We start from the raw sequence: 14,829 nt of genomic DNA on the forward strand, positions 1-14,829 counted from the left end.
ACTAAGAGAAAGAAAACCAAGACAGCTCATATTTGGCATGAGCTCAGGGATAAAATCAAGGACACTATGATTCCCTAAATTACTAGGGTTTTTCTGTGCCTCCCTTCATTTTTTTTTTGTTTTTTTTTTTTTTTGCCTCCCTTCATTTTATAGTAGAGATAATAAATACTTCAGTCCCTTGGCCTTAATATGTAGAACTCTAAATGATAAGTAGGCCCACAGTTTCCAAGGATCAAGGTTTCCTATATACAATTCCTAGACATTGATTTTAGAAGAAGCAACTGAGATGTAATAAACAGAATAGGCAAAAAAGAGAATTTTTAATCTCAGCCTTAATGTCCCTACTTGGTTTCTGAATGTCTGTCTCTCCTCTCTTCTCTCCATCTTTCCTTTTCCTCTTTAATAGGAAAATTTTCAGACAAGTTCTTACTTTGTAACCCAGACTGGCTTGGAACAATGTAGCCTACGCTACCTTCAGACTCATGGTAATCCTCCAGCCTCAAGCTTGAGCCTTAGTTTTCTTACAGAGTAACAACTGTTGTTTTTGCTTTTTGAACATTGAGTCCTTTGTAGTTCAGGATGGCCTTCGATACCCTATGTGTCCACCCTGAGACCACCTAAGGATGACCTCGAACTGATCTCAGCCCTCTAACTCCCAAGGGCTGGGACAATAAGAGTTTTTGTTGTTGTTGTATTTGTTTTGAAGATGGGTCTTGGTATGTTACCCGGTCTGGCCCTGTCTTAGTCAGGGTTTCTATTGCTGTGACAAAACACCATGACCAAAAACACAAGTTGGGGAGGAAAGGGTTAATTAGGCTTATACTTAGCATTGCTGTTCATCACTGAAGGGAGTTAGGGCAGGATCCTGGAGGCAGGAGCTGATGCACAGGCCACGGAGGGGTTTGATTACTGCCTTACTTCCCATGGCTTGCTCAGCCTTCTTTCTTATAGAAACCAGGACTAGCAACCCAGGAATGACACCACCCACCATGGGCTGGGCCCTCCCCCATTGATCACTAAATGAGAAAATGTCTTACAGTTGGATCTCAAGGAGGCATTTCCTCAGCTGAGGCTCCTTCCTATATGACTCTATACTTTGTGTCAAACTGACACACAAAACCACATACTAGCAGCCTAGATCTACTGAGCTCAAGGGATCTTCCTGCTTCAGCCTTCTGAATAGTTGGGGCTACAGGGTATGTCACATGACCAACTAACAATTACTTTTGCTACACTCTATTCTAAATGCTTAATATGTATTTATCTCACTTGCTACAAGCCTATGCAACAAGTAGTATAAACCTAACATACTAGGAAACTGAAACACTATTGAAGGAGTGTATGTCCATCAACCACTCTGTTAGCCCAACTTATCAAGATAATAAGCATAAAATCTTTTTTTTTTTTTTTTGGTTTTTCGAGACAGGGTTTCTCTGTGGCTTTGGAGCCTGCCCTGGAACTAGCTCTGTAGACCAGGCTGGTCTCGAACTCACAGAAATCCACCTGCCTCTGCCTCCCGAGTGCTGGGCATAAAATCATTTTGTAAGTAGTAAAATATCATATAGATAGTCATAAAAAGAATTTTCTTTTTTCTTATTTTCTCTTTTGGCTATTTGTTCTTTTTTTTTAAGATTTATTTATTATGTATACAACTTTCTGCCTCCATTTATACCCACACGCCAGAGGAGGGCGCCAGATCTCTTTACAGATGGTTTGGAGCCACCATGTGGTTGCTGGGAATTGAATTTAGGACCTCTGGAAGAGCAGACAGTGCTCTTAACCACTGAGCCATCTCTCCAGCCCCTCTTTTGGTTATTTGAAACAGGATTTCTCTATGCATCACAGAAAAGCCTTGAGCTCATCATTAATCTGGCTAATTAGCCCAGACTTGCCTCTCATTCACAGCAATCCTCCTGCCTCAGTATCCCAGAGTGCTGGAATTACAGGTATGTACCACCACATTCTGTATTATTTTCATTATTTTTTCCTCTATATCATCTTATACCATTTCTATTCAGCAGCAGAAAATCTTATATGGCAGAATTATAAAAGCTATGTGCCAAAAGAAAAGGAATTTTCTGAAATTTCCAAAGTTCAAGTTTGAGCTGTCAGTAAGGAGATATTCCAGTGTCTGATCCTGGCTATTTGGGAACAGAATGAGAGGTGGTTGGAACAGGGACTATTTAGACAGAATTTCAGTCAAAACTGAAAAGCAATGGTTGCTATGTGTAGAGTTATCCAAGGGATATGCTATGCATGAGGGGAAAAGCAGTGAACAACCCTTGGACAAGGCACGGCACGAATCCCAGGTAAAGCTGATCAGTCTGGGTTCCAGGTGATTTTTCTAAGTAGGTAGGGAGCCCACCTGGTGAGGCTTAGGCTGCTGCCTAGGAACTCAGTTATTCAGAGTTGTAGATGCAGCAACCTCCCCACAACCTAAGACATGGGGCACCTGAGCAAAAGAAAGGACGTTTGCTGAAAATGACTATCCAAAGAGGGAACTTCTTATGCTGCACCGCAGCTGGCTGAGAAAAGAAAAACAACTCCCTTCTCGCTGAGGCCTGTTCCTATTAGTTGCTGGCTGCCTGCTTCAGATACAAACACCACACTAATTACCTCATCTGAAAATGAAGATTAGATAGCATTGTCCTAAACAACCACGCGGCAGTAGCGGCTCAAGGGTTCACAGGGCTGTTTTCCACCTCTGACTACTGCAGTCATGGTGACACTAGGTGACAGTAACTATTACTAAGTTGACGGACCCTCAGGGAGTAAAGGTTAGACTCTCAGCCCATTTGCAGGTGACTACAAGTCATGATGGAAGAAAGCAAAGAAAAATTAAAGGAAGCAAGGCATTGTGCAGAAGACATAAAAGATGAGATCAGGAAACCATAGCTTGAGTTGTTTTTTTCTTTCCCAAATAGGGTCTCACTATGTAGTCCATTCTGGCCTGGAGTTCAAAATCCTCCTGCCACCCAAAGAAAAACATATAGGCATCCTCCTGAATATTAACCTTCATCAGGCGATGAAAGGAGACAGAGACAGAGACCCACATTGGAGCACCGGACAGAAATCTCAAGGTCCAAATCAGGAGCGGAAGGAGAGAGAGCACGAGCAAGGAACTCAGGACCGCGAGGGGTGCACCCACACACTGAGACAATGGGGATGTTCTATCGGGAATTCACCAAGGCCAGCTGGCCTGGATCTGAAAAAGCCTGGGATAAAACCGGACTCGCTGAACATAGCGGACAATGAGGACTACTGAGAACTCAAGAACAATGGCAATGGGTTTTTGATCCTACTGCACGTACTGGCTTTGTGGGAGCCTAGGCAGTTTGGATGCTCACCTTACTAGACCTGGATGGAGGTGGGTGGTCCTTGGACTTCCCACAGGGCAGGGAACCCTGATTGCTCTTTGGGCAGATGAGGGAGGGGGACTTAATTGGGGGAGGGGGATGGAAATGGGAGGCGGTGGCAGGGAAGAGACAGAAATCTTTAATAAAGAAAGAAAGAAAAACCAAATAAATAAATAAAAAACAAAATCCTCCTGCCTTGGCCTCCCAAGTGCTTTAGCAGACTTCTGCTTCATAGAAACCATTAGGCCCTGAGAACTGTAACTCAGACTCTTCATTTCTTAGTTTCTACCACAGATACAGCGATGATCCTACTTACTCCTAGAATTGCAGGATTAAGTGAAATATATTATAAATAACCACCTCATAAACCCCAAGATTTTATACAAGCATCAGCTATTAATGATGGATTTTTTTGTGTATGTGTGTATAGTATACACGAGTGTGTGAGTGGATGCTCCTATCTGTGCAATGTGGAAGCCAGAGCTGGACATGAATCTCTGCCTTCTGCCTCCAGACCAGGTTTCTCACTAACCAGTGAACTCCTGGCATCCTCCTGTCCCAAACCTTCAATGCTGGGGTTACAGGCAAGTACAGCCTGCCTGGCTTTTTATGTGGGTGTTGAAGATTCAAACTCACACCCCATGACTGCAGAGCAAACACTATTCTCCACTGTCCCCATCCAGACCCTCACTATTGAAGAGGTTTTCTCTTAATGCTTTACAAAAAAAGCAAATTTAAGAGAGCAAAACTGAGGGGCTGGAGAGATGGCTCAGTGGTTAAGAGCATTGCCTGCTCTTCCAAAGGTCCTGAGTTCAATTCCCAGCAACCACATGGTGGCTCACAACCATCTGTAAAGAGGTCTGGCGCCCTCTTCTGGCCTTCAGGCATACAGACAGAATATTGTATACATAATAAATAAACAAACAAACAGCAAAACTGGGTCTGGGTGACAGTGGTGGCGCACGTCTTTAATCCCAGCACTCGGGAGGCAGAGACAGGTGGATCTCTGTGAGTTTGAGGCCAGCCTGATCTATAGAGTGAGTTCCAGGACAGTTAGGGCTTGTTATACAGAGAAACGTTGTTTTGAAAAACCACAAAAAAAAAGGAAGCAAAAACAAAACAACCCTGCTTAGATTTAACACAGACACACTATCTGACATGAGCTTCCCAAATATTAGATTTAAATGACATCTAAGAAAGATTTTTCAAGGTTTGAGTAATTTGTTTAACACGAACATCTGGGTCACTGCACAGAATCTGATGTAGGACTGAAGGCAAATGAGGACAGGAAAAAGTCACCTGGACGACAACAGTAAGGATGTGCAGTCACTACACACAGCTGGAGGAAAAACGCCTACAACATGAGAGAATAAAGACGGCCTACATTTATTCAGCACATATCCACACAGTAAGCTAACGTGGCAGGCTGCTGTGACCACGAATGAATGTAGACGACAATGTAGCAGAATGTACTAATGTACAGATCCAGCTCCAGGACCGAGATCAAGGGTTTATGGCCACTTCCTCCTCCTTACAAAGTCCTTGGTAGGAGATTCAGAATCTCTGAAAGCCTGTATTTTCAACTAGAGCAGTGGTTCTCAACCGCGGTCACAACCCCTCTGGGAACAGAACAACCCTTTCACAGTGGTCGCATATCATATAATCAAATATTCACATTATGACTCATAACAGTATCAAAATTATACAGTAGCAATGAAAATGATTTTATGGTTGGGAGTCTGTAGCAATTTTTTTTTTTTTGGTTTTTCAAGACAGGGTTTCCCTGTGTAACAGTCCTAGCTGTCCTGGAACTAGCTCTTGTAGACCAGGCTGGCCTCGAACTCACAGAGATCCGCCTGCCTTTGCCTCCTGTGTGCTGGGATTAAAGGCGTGTGCCACCACTGCCTGGCTTTTCATTTGTATTTTTAATAAATAAAGCTTGCCTGAAGTTAAGAGAGTAAAACAGTCACATTGATCAGCCTTACACACCAGGCAGTGATGACACACACCTTTAATTTCAGTAGCCACATTAGTTTGACACAAAAACTGGGCAGGAGTAGTTAGTGCATGCCTTTAATCCCAGCCTTAGAGAGGAATTTAAGATGGGAGGAGACAGCTCTCAGACAAGTCTCATTCTGAGATTCCTAGAGGCAGTATTGCTGTTTCGGACTGAGGTAGGGGTAGGAGCCAGTGGCTGTTTTGCTTTTCTGACATTCAGGTTAAACCCCAATTTCTGTATCTGGGTTTTTATGAATCGTGCTATAGAGGTCACCACGACAAGAGGACTGTATCAAAGAGTCGTGGCATGAGGAAGGTAGAGAACCACTACCTTCTGCACACAGGACACTTACAGTTCAAAGTATGTAATTTCAGAGGGCATTGGAGGGAAGCAACTTCACCAATGGAGGAAATCTTTCATGGTCACATAGTTCTGTATGGAAACAGGCTGAGGCATGACTGCCAAGAGTAAGATTCCTTTGGTTCACGAAATGTTCACTACAGCCTACATCTTTCAGTCATTTCATTAAATTATATCCCTGGGCATTTTCTTGAGTCAGGTAATTCTAGGCAAATTCATTCTGGTTCAAATCATCAAGCCAAAATATAAACTTTTCTGATTAGTGCTTATTAAAATTATAATTTGGGGTATGAAGTGTTAAATCATATTTCTCTTCAAGGTGCACTTTCATGAGCTGGGCATGGTGAGTGGTGTTTATCTTTAATCTCAACAGACTCAAGATGATCTCTAGAAGTTTGAGTCCAGGCTTATCTACATAGTGAGTTCCAGGACAGCCAGGGCTACATAGAGAAACCTTGTCTCAACAAAACAAAAATCCAATTTCAAAGGAAATGTTGGCTTTTCCACTTGCAGGCTGATCATGCTGCCTGATGAAAGGAAGCACACAGAAATGCTTCCTGTAGTCTCTAGTCTGTAGCACTGGACAGTCAGTAGAGAAATCTTTTTAATCTCAGCACTAAGGGGGCACAGGTAGGCAGAATTCTGAGTTTGAGGCCAGTCTGGTCTCCAAACTGAGTTTCAGGACAGCTAGGGCTACACAGAAAAACCTGTCTAGACAAAACAAAACAAAACCAAGAAGTGTTAAATTGTGTGGTGGTGATGCACTCCTTTAATCCCAACTCTCCAAAGACAGAGGCAGGTGGATCTCTGAGTTCCAGGTCAGCCTGGTCTACATAGCAAGACCCTGTTTCAAGAAAAAAAAATGTGAGCTGGGTGGTGGTGGCGCACGCCTGTAATCCCAGCACTCGGGAGGCAGAGGCAGGCGGATCTCTGTGAGTTCGAGGCCAGCCTGGTCTACAAAGGGAGTTCCAGGACAGGCTCCCAAAGCTACAGAGAAACCCCGTCTCTAAAAACCAAAAAAAAAAAAAAAAAAGAAAAGAAAAAAGAAAAAGAGAAAAATGTGTTTAGAACAGGAAAAGACTGATGACCTGGTCCAGATTTCTGGAAATTTCCACATTATTGAGATTATTCTGTTCTTTCACCTGTTTATTCCCACTCTTTCTAGTAAACACAGCTTTTAACATTGGCCTGTGTGATAAAAGTCTTGCCTTTAGAGCTGTGCCAGATTTGGTTTTATTTAGTAGAAAAGGGGAACCTTAAGTCGCAAAGATACCCTGAAAATCAAATTAAAAGACTTTGGTGGACAACCCTACAAGCCAGGAGTCAAAGTTAAACTCTTAAATTCCTCATTGCACCTGAGTGCATCTTCCACATCTCCCTTAGCCGTACTGAGCGCTAAAAGAGACTGCCTCTGCTCAACAGATCCAGGACTGTGTTCCTATTCTGGAAAACACTATTTTCTCATCTCTCTGCCCTGCCCAATGTCAGGCCCCAAAGAGCCGGAACAAATGGCTAACTGTGGTGCCTATTCACACACCAAAGCGCATGCTGGCATCCTGGCTCCTCTCAGTTCCTTACCCTGCCCTAATCGTCTCCAGCTCATGGGTTTCTCTTTCCCCGTATAACCCTTCCACTTCGGCCATGCCCTCTCTTGGTCCGTTTGACCCTCTTGCTCTCCCCACCCTCTTCTCTCCTCTCATAGCCTGGTTCAGTCTACTGGTCACGTCTAGTCTACTTTCTCTCCCTGCTCTGGCCTCTTCCAGATGCCTGTGGCTGTACTCTCCCTTATAGCCACAATAAAAGCCTTCCCCTTGACCAGTCATGTCCTCATTTTACATCCCTAGTTCTGAAACCTGTAAGGGTCGCAGATGAGCTCCCTTCCAAGGGGCTTGGCCTCTCCTAACTGAACCAAGCTGCTGATGTGACTCTTCCGATGTATGTACGTGTGGAGCATTTGTTTCTGCTGGCTTCTGCCACCCACCACTGTGGCCTGTGACATGATGAACAACCTGAGTTAGCACTCTATTGCACTGATTCTCTGCAGCACTCAAGATTCTACCTGTCCCAGGAACCTAAAATCATTTGGATGGAAACTACAGGTAATAGGAGACGCTTTATTTTTGATTATACCAACCGGGCCCACTGCTTAAAGCTACAACCTAGAACATTACAAAAGAACGTGAGGCAGAGTCTGTTGTTTCCAGAGAGCAAGATTGCAAGAGAAAGCTTCTGTTACAATGCTGGGTTATAGGCCCTGTGTCTCTGAGATATATAACTCAAGGGTCTTAGAGGCGGAAGACAGGAACAAGGAAGTGTGAAAGAAAGCTCCTAAAATATACATCTTTGTTCTTGGCAAGAAACAATGGTAGACTCTGAGGAAATTAAATTAATATGAAAACTGAAGCTGGGTGTGGTGCCTCCTGACTGCAATTCTAGCACTGAGGAAGCTGAAGTAGAAGGTCTGTTGCAAATTCAAAGTCAGCTGGGCTACACAGCAAAACTCTGTCTTAACAAAGAAAAGACAATGAAAGAAAAACTTTTTATATAAGAAAAGAAAATTTCACTCAGGGAATCTGAAATATTTTGGTGAGATTTGGGATATAATAATTGTACTCACAAAGTTTATTTATTTATTTATTTATTTGGTTTTTCGAGACAGGGTTTCTCTGTGGTTTTGGAGTCTGTCCTGGAACTAGCTCTTGTAGACCAGGCTGGTCTCGAACTCACAGAGATCTGCCTGCCTCTGCCTCCCGAGTGCTGGGATTAAAGGTACTCACAAAGTTTATGAAGACAGACTTGAAAAGGCTTATAGGAAATATAGGCCTATAATCTCGGCTACTCTAGAGGCTGACACAGGTTCCAAGTTCAAGACCTGATGGGGATATAGACTGAGTTCAAGGTCAACCCAGGCAATTTAGTGAAATGTGATCTCAAATTGTAAGTGTATGGAAACAAAGGCTCAGTTGTAGAGGACTTGCTTAGCATGCATAAAACCCCAGGTTCTATTTTTACTACACACACAAAGACAAAAATAGTGGGTCTGCCATGAGGTCATCTGATTTGAACAAAGTTAAGACTAGGCAAGCGGCCATGTATAGTGACACATACTTTTAATCTCACAGTGTTTGTGTTTTGAAAATTTTGTTTGTGGGTGTACATGTGCCACAGCAAACACACTGAGGTCAGAGGTCAGCTCTGCCGAGTGGAACCCCTAGATGAAACTTAGTTATCAGGGTTGGCAGAAGGCACTTTACCCACTGAACCATCTCACTGGCCCTGCTTTAGGGATTTTGGTATCTGGCTGCTAAGATGAAAAGGACGAAACACAAGCGCAGAAGCCGAGCAGCCAGTCAGAATGCTGCTGCCACTCCAGCAGAAAGCTCTGCAGTCCGCAGTGAATAACTGGACTGGAGAAAGGCTTTACCTTCTCAGAAGGGCTGGAAATGGGAATCAGGAATGGCTTTTGGAAACTGGGTAAGCAATGGTGCTTCCTCTTTCCTGAGGACTCTGGAGAAGGGTTCTGTGGTTGTGCTGAGGAGGTAGTGTCCTCCTGTGCAAAGATGGAAACGTAATGGCAGGCATCAGTGTTTCAGTGGCACTTGAAGCTGTCTGGAGGGGGGAGATCATCAGGAAGGGCAGAGAAGGGACGAGGGCCTTCCTTATGAAGATGGTTATGGATCATAGAGCCTATGCTAAGTCAGAAAGAAAGCATTGAAGGGCATCATAAAAACCTCTGGCCTCTGCACACACATGCGCCTGCACATCTGTGCACACCCTCATATTAACATGTATAACACACACACATGATGGTTGATTTTTGCTTTGTTGTTTTGACACAGACTCTCTAGTAGCCCTGGCTGGCCTTTATCTGAACCTAAGGATGATCTTGAACTCCAGTTTACTGGTTGTAATGTTGGGGAAAAAAAAACTTGTATGGTGTGGTGGTTTGAATGAGAATGGCCTCTATAGGCTCATATATCTGAAGGCTTGATCTGCAGTTGGCAAACTGTTTGAGAAGGTTAAGAAGAATTAGGACATGCAGCCTCAGAAGGTGGAGACCGGGGAGCTCAGGTGCAAAGCTCTGGGTTTGCCTGAGACTCCGCCTCAATTAATGAGGTGAAGAGTAATGAAGGCTAATTCTGACATCAATCTCATACCTATTGCACATGTGAATACACACGCACACCACATACACATGAAAATGGAAAGAGAAAAATAATTGTTAAAAAACAAAAAAAAGCAAACCAAGAGAGATGCCCTGGGGAAAACAGGGGTCTTGTAAAAGAAGCTCTGTTTTTTTTTTCTTTAAATATTACTCTTTTTGCTATCATTTAATTATTTTGTGTGTATGGGTATTTTGCCTCTGTGTATTTCTGTGCAGGACATTGAGCTTGGTGCCCACAGAGGCCAGAAGAGGACATCAGATCCCCTGGAACTGGAGTTACTGATAGCTGTGACCCTCCCCCAAGGGTACTCAGAATCAAACCTGGGTCCTCTGAAAGAACAGCCTGTGCTCTTAATTGCTGAGCCATCTCTCCAGCCCCAGAGAATAAGTCAGTAGCCCACACTTCTCATCCTACTACTTAGGGGGTAGAGGCAGGAGAATCATTAAGTTCAAGGTCATCCTTAGCTATATGATGAGTTTCAGGCCAATTAGAGCTATAGGAGACCCTGTTCTCCATGAGACTCCAAAACACAAATGCATAAAAAAAAACCCAAAATATGTGAATAAGGAAAAGAACAACACCAACAACAAAAAATATGTTGTGACAGGAAGAAGTCTTGTGGATTTTTTTTTTCATGGCAATTGATAAACCTGAATTAGGGAGTGGTTATGAACTAGGATGAACACTTTGATTATCTGGAAATTTTAGTGTAGAAGGGTTGCCTGCGGGGAAGCTGGGGACCCTAAAAAGCTGAACAGGTGTCACGGGCCACATGGCGCGGCCTTAGGAGTGCCAGGGTAGAACAGTCCTCAGTAGCCCCGAAGACAAAGGTTCTCGTCACCTCTGAGCTGGCTACCCTCTGGAGTCAGGGGACCTGGAGGCTGGCTGAGGTGGCGGGAGGCCAGTGCTCAAGGCCGCCATTTCCCCCTCACTGCAGCCCAGCCCCCCCCCCCCCACCACCCGCGCCTCCACTTGGAGGCTGGACAGTAGCACAGCCCACTGGACGACGCGCACGGGACAGTCTTCAAGCCGCACAGAGAAGGTGACCTCACGGAGAAGGGATCCCTACAAAGGCTGAGGAGTGGGGCCGGGGCCCAGAAACTTCCCTCAAAGCCACGCTCCAGGGAGCCCCGACAACGGGGCTGTTACCTCAGCTTGAAGTGCCCAGCTCAGCCACACTTTGTCACTCGCACACCTCAGAAAAGTGGCCACGCTTGAGTTCCCGCTCAGAAACCTTTTCTCAGAGATAGCGCTGATCCCAGACTTCAGACTACAGACTATGCTCTAGTCCATCTCTGAACTCGGCCTCGAGACAAATCGTCTGCGCAAGCGCAGCCTCAGGACTTTCCCGCCAGATCTTCAGCGCATGCGCAGGTTTGAGGCGATTCCACAAAATCTAAAAGCTGTGCAAGCACACACAATTTCCGGGCCTTACATGCAGCCTTATGATCGATCAGAGCATTTATAGTCTCTGAGGTGGCTGCAGGGTGCTGTGAAGGGCTCTTTTTTGGTGTGTGTGTGTGTGTGTGTGTGTGTGTGGCATTTCTCTTCCTTCCACCATGTGGTTTCTGGGAAGTGAACTCAGGCCATCAGGGTTAGCCTGCGAGTACCTCTACTGAGCTAGGTCGCGGTCTGCCTTGCTTAGTTTTTACAGGACCACACAAGTCCATAATGGGCCGGACGCCCAGGCACGTTTTACTCTGAGGTTTATTCATGAATTACTCCCCCGCCCACCTACTCCATGCTGGGCAGAGTCCAGCCAGGTCCACGCCACTTTATGGCATCTACTGTGGGCCGGCGTTGTGCAGAGCGCTGCGGTATACTCTCTTTTAATCCTCGCCACACCCTAAGGCAGGTCTTCCATGTTCCGATTTTAAAGCGCCCAGGGGATGGAAGGATTTACGGAGGCATTTCCTGTTGCCCAGGTTTCAGGTTGCGAATCATTAGGTAATCGGGCATCCATGTGTACGCAGGGCATGCTGGATTGGTGACGACGGGCCTGCCTCTGTGGGAGATGACCCCTGGCCTCATGCTGTCCAAACTCTACATTTCTCTGTTTAATTTGCCATTCTCTGCAGGGAAACCCCCTCTCGTTTATTCCACGAATCTCATTTTTGTATTCAGAGCAATTAAGCAGCTACTGGTTTAGGGAACAGGAACTGTTTCATCTACAGAGGACATCAAGGCCTGGGAAGTGGCTCAGCTGGTAGAGTGCTTGCCCGCCATGTACAAGGCTCCAGCAGTGCGCACGTGTCCTGAGCTGGAGCTCCCCTGTAATCCTGGCACTCAGCAGTGAAGGGGCAGAAGTTCAAGGTCATCCTCAGGAATTTGAGGACAGCCTGGGTACAGGAGACCCTGCCTCTACAACAACAAACAGAACCAGAAGGCTGGTCATGGTGGTGCACCTCTAACCCCAGAGAGAGAAGCCGATACAGGTAGATCTGAATTCAAGACCAGCCTGCTAGCCCGTCTCTTTGAAGCCTGACCCCAGACTGGTTGGTTCTTTGCTCACAGAGACTCCTGTCCATGGAAAGGGAGAAAGGATGAAACACCCTGAAGACTTGGGATCCTCTTGGAAGGGGAAGGGTCAAGACAGGGCACGTCTCCTTTAAGAACCCCTGCTGCCTATTTAGCTCTTGGGTTCCTAGAGCTGAGGGAGGGGCTACTTAATCAATAGCTTCACTTCCAACCAACCCTTCCCAGTCCCTCGCCATCTCCCTTTGAGCTTCCCAGGGTCCATTCCTTGCCCAACAATAGCCTTCAGCTCAGGGAAGCCAGTAGGCCAGACTGGAGCCTGGTAGGGTCACTGGGAGCAAAGCTAGCGGCTGGCTCGGACAGGCAGTCCTGGGTATGGGGCAAAGCGTCTCCAAGGACAGAGACTGCTATCTCTCTGTGTCAGACTATCTGGGTCACTGTACGTGGGTAAAACCTGCTGGGCACCCAGGTGTGTGATGTAGGGCTTAGAGAAGGGACGGGGTGGCCTCCAGCTGATCTGAGGCCCTCTCCAGGTCCTGGCTGCCTTTGTGGGTAGTTGAGTAGTGGAACTGGTTACTGCAGGTGGTGGCTGCATAGGACAGAAGGCAAAAATCCCAGGCAGAATGTGAAATTCCTAAAAAGATGAGCAACGGCCCAGAAATACACACACACACACACACACACACACACACACACACACACCACCGCTCACCACCCCATACCAGGAGAAAGCTCTTTGGAAGACTGCTCCTTGCAACAGCTCAAACGTGCCCATGGCACATAGGGCCAGGAGTCTGGCTATGCTTGAGCTTCTAAGAAATTTGGGTGTATCTGCCATGTTCTTCCATGCCAGATAAACACAAGCCTGTGATGAACAGGAAGAAAAGTCTCCGACTGGGGACAGCCACTGGATCTGTGTGACCCAGGGAGACTTCAGCATTCACAGGTTTAAAAAGACAAGGGGCTGTAGACCCTTTTCCCGGAAAATCTGCACATAGACTACACGGACACAGTCCTCGGGAATCCTCTCCTGGCTGCTGGACGGGAATTACCCAAAAAGCACAGACAAGCCCTCATCCAGAGGCAGGTCCGAATAGTCTTTCCTGACGTGAGACACCTCTGTGAGACCTGAAACCCCTTCTCCCTCAACCCTCGTCAGGGGTCCTTTAAGGGCAGCCTCAGCTCTGTCCATGGTTCTGATGGTTAATGACGTCAACCTGGCAGCAAGATGCTCCGTGCTTCTCTCCCCCAAGCCCTTCACTCTTCTATTTTTTCCTTCCCTTCCTTCCTCTTTGCATGCCTTTTGTTCATGGTGCACATGCTAGGCAAGCATTCTGCCACTGAGTTTGTTTTGAGAGAAGACCTTGTGCAGTAGCCCAGGCTGCTGGCCTCCACCTCCCAAATACAGCTGGGCTCGTGCTACAGCAGTCTTTTCCTTCTTTTTCTTCTTTCTTTCTTTGTGTGGATGTTTACATGAATGTGTTTGATTGCCTTTTAAATAAACAAACAAACAAAAAACCCAGAATCTTACATAGCCCATCCTGGTCTCAAACTCCTGACTCTTCTGCCTCACCTCCTGTATTACAGAATTATAGCCACATTTTATTTATTTTTTTTTTTTTTTTGGTTTTTCGAGACAGGGTTTCTCTGGCTTTGGAGCCTGTCCTGGAACTAGCTCTGTAGACCAGGCTGGTCTCGAACTCACAGAGATCCGCCTGTCTCTGCCTCCCGAGTGCTGGGATTAAAGGCGTGCGCCACCATCGCCCGGCTATAGCCACATTCTACTCCTAGATCTGGGGAGGGGAAGAATAGACAGATTGTCACTATATAGACCAGGCTAGCTTAGAATTCACAGCAATCCTCCTGCCTCTGCCTCCCAAGTGCCACGAACCACCAAGCCTGGCTTCATTCTTTCTTAAGAATTAGCATTTAGGCCAGGCAGTGATGGTAGCACACACCTTTAATCCCAGCACTCAGGAGGCCAAGGTAGGCAGAGTTTTGAGTTAGAGGCCAGCCTGATCGACAGAGCGAGTTCCAGGACAGCCAAGGTTACACAGAGAAACCCTGTTTGAAAAAACAAACAACTGAGAGACAAAGAAAGAGAGACAAAGAGAGAGACAGAGAGACAGAGAGAGAGGAGGAAGGAAGGAAGGAAGGAAGGAAGGAAGGAAGGAAGAGAGCAGAGCATGGTGGAGCTGTTGAGGACCCTCCTTGGGACTCCCTGAGGCTGTCAGCTGTGACCACTCACTCAGCTTTTAACTGTAGATTCCTCCTGACTGTAGTTTCCTCCTGAACCTGAAGTAAACGGAACACACAAATTTTCTTCTCCTTATGTCTGAAGCAGGATAGGAAGGATGAGGAAAATGGGGGGGGGGTGCAGGAAAGGAGCCCCCTTCCCAGAGTCTGAACGAAGCTTCTCACCAGCTGAGAAACAAACTTTAGTACAATTAGCATTTCTGTAAGAGCTGCAGAA

Source organism: Microtus oregoni, unplaced genomic scaffold (assembly GCF_018167655.1).
Source record: "Microtus oregoni isolate MIOR12 unplaced genomic scaffold, Mior012 000012F_ref0000307, whole genome shotgun sequence".
NCBI classification, from domain to species: domain Eukaryota; kingdom Metazoa; phylum Chordata; class Mammalia; order Rodentia; family Cricetidae; genus Microtus; species Microtus oregoni.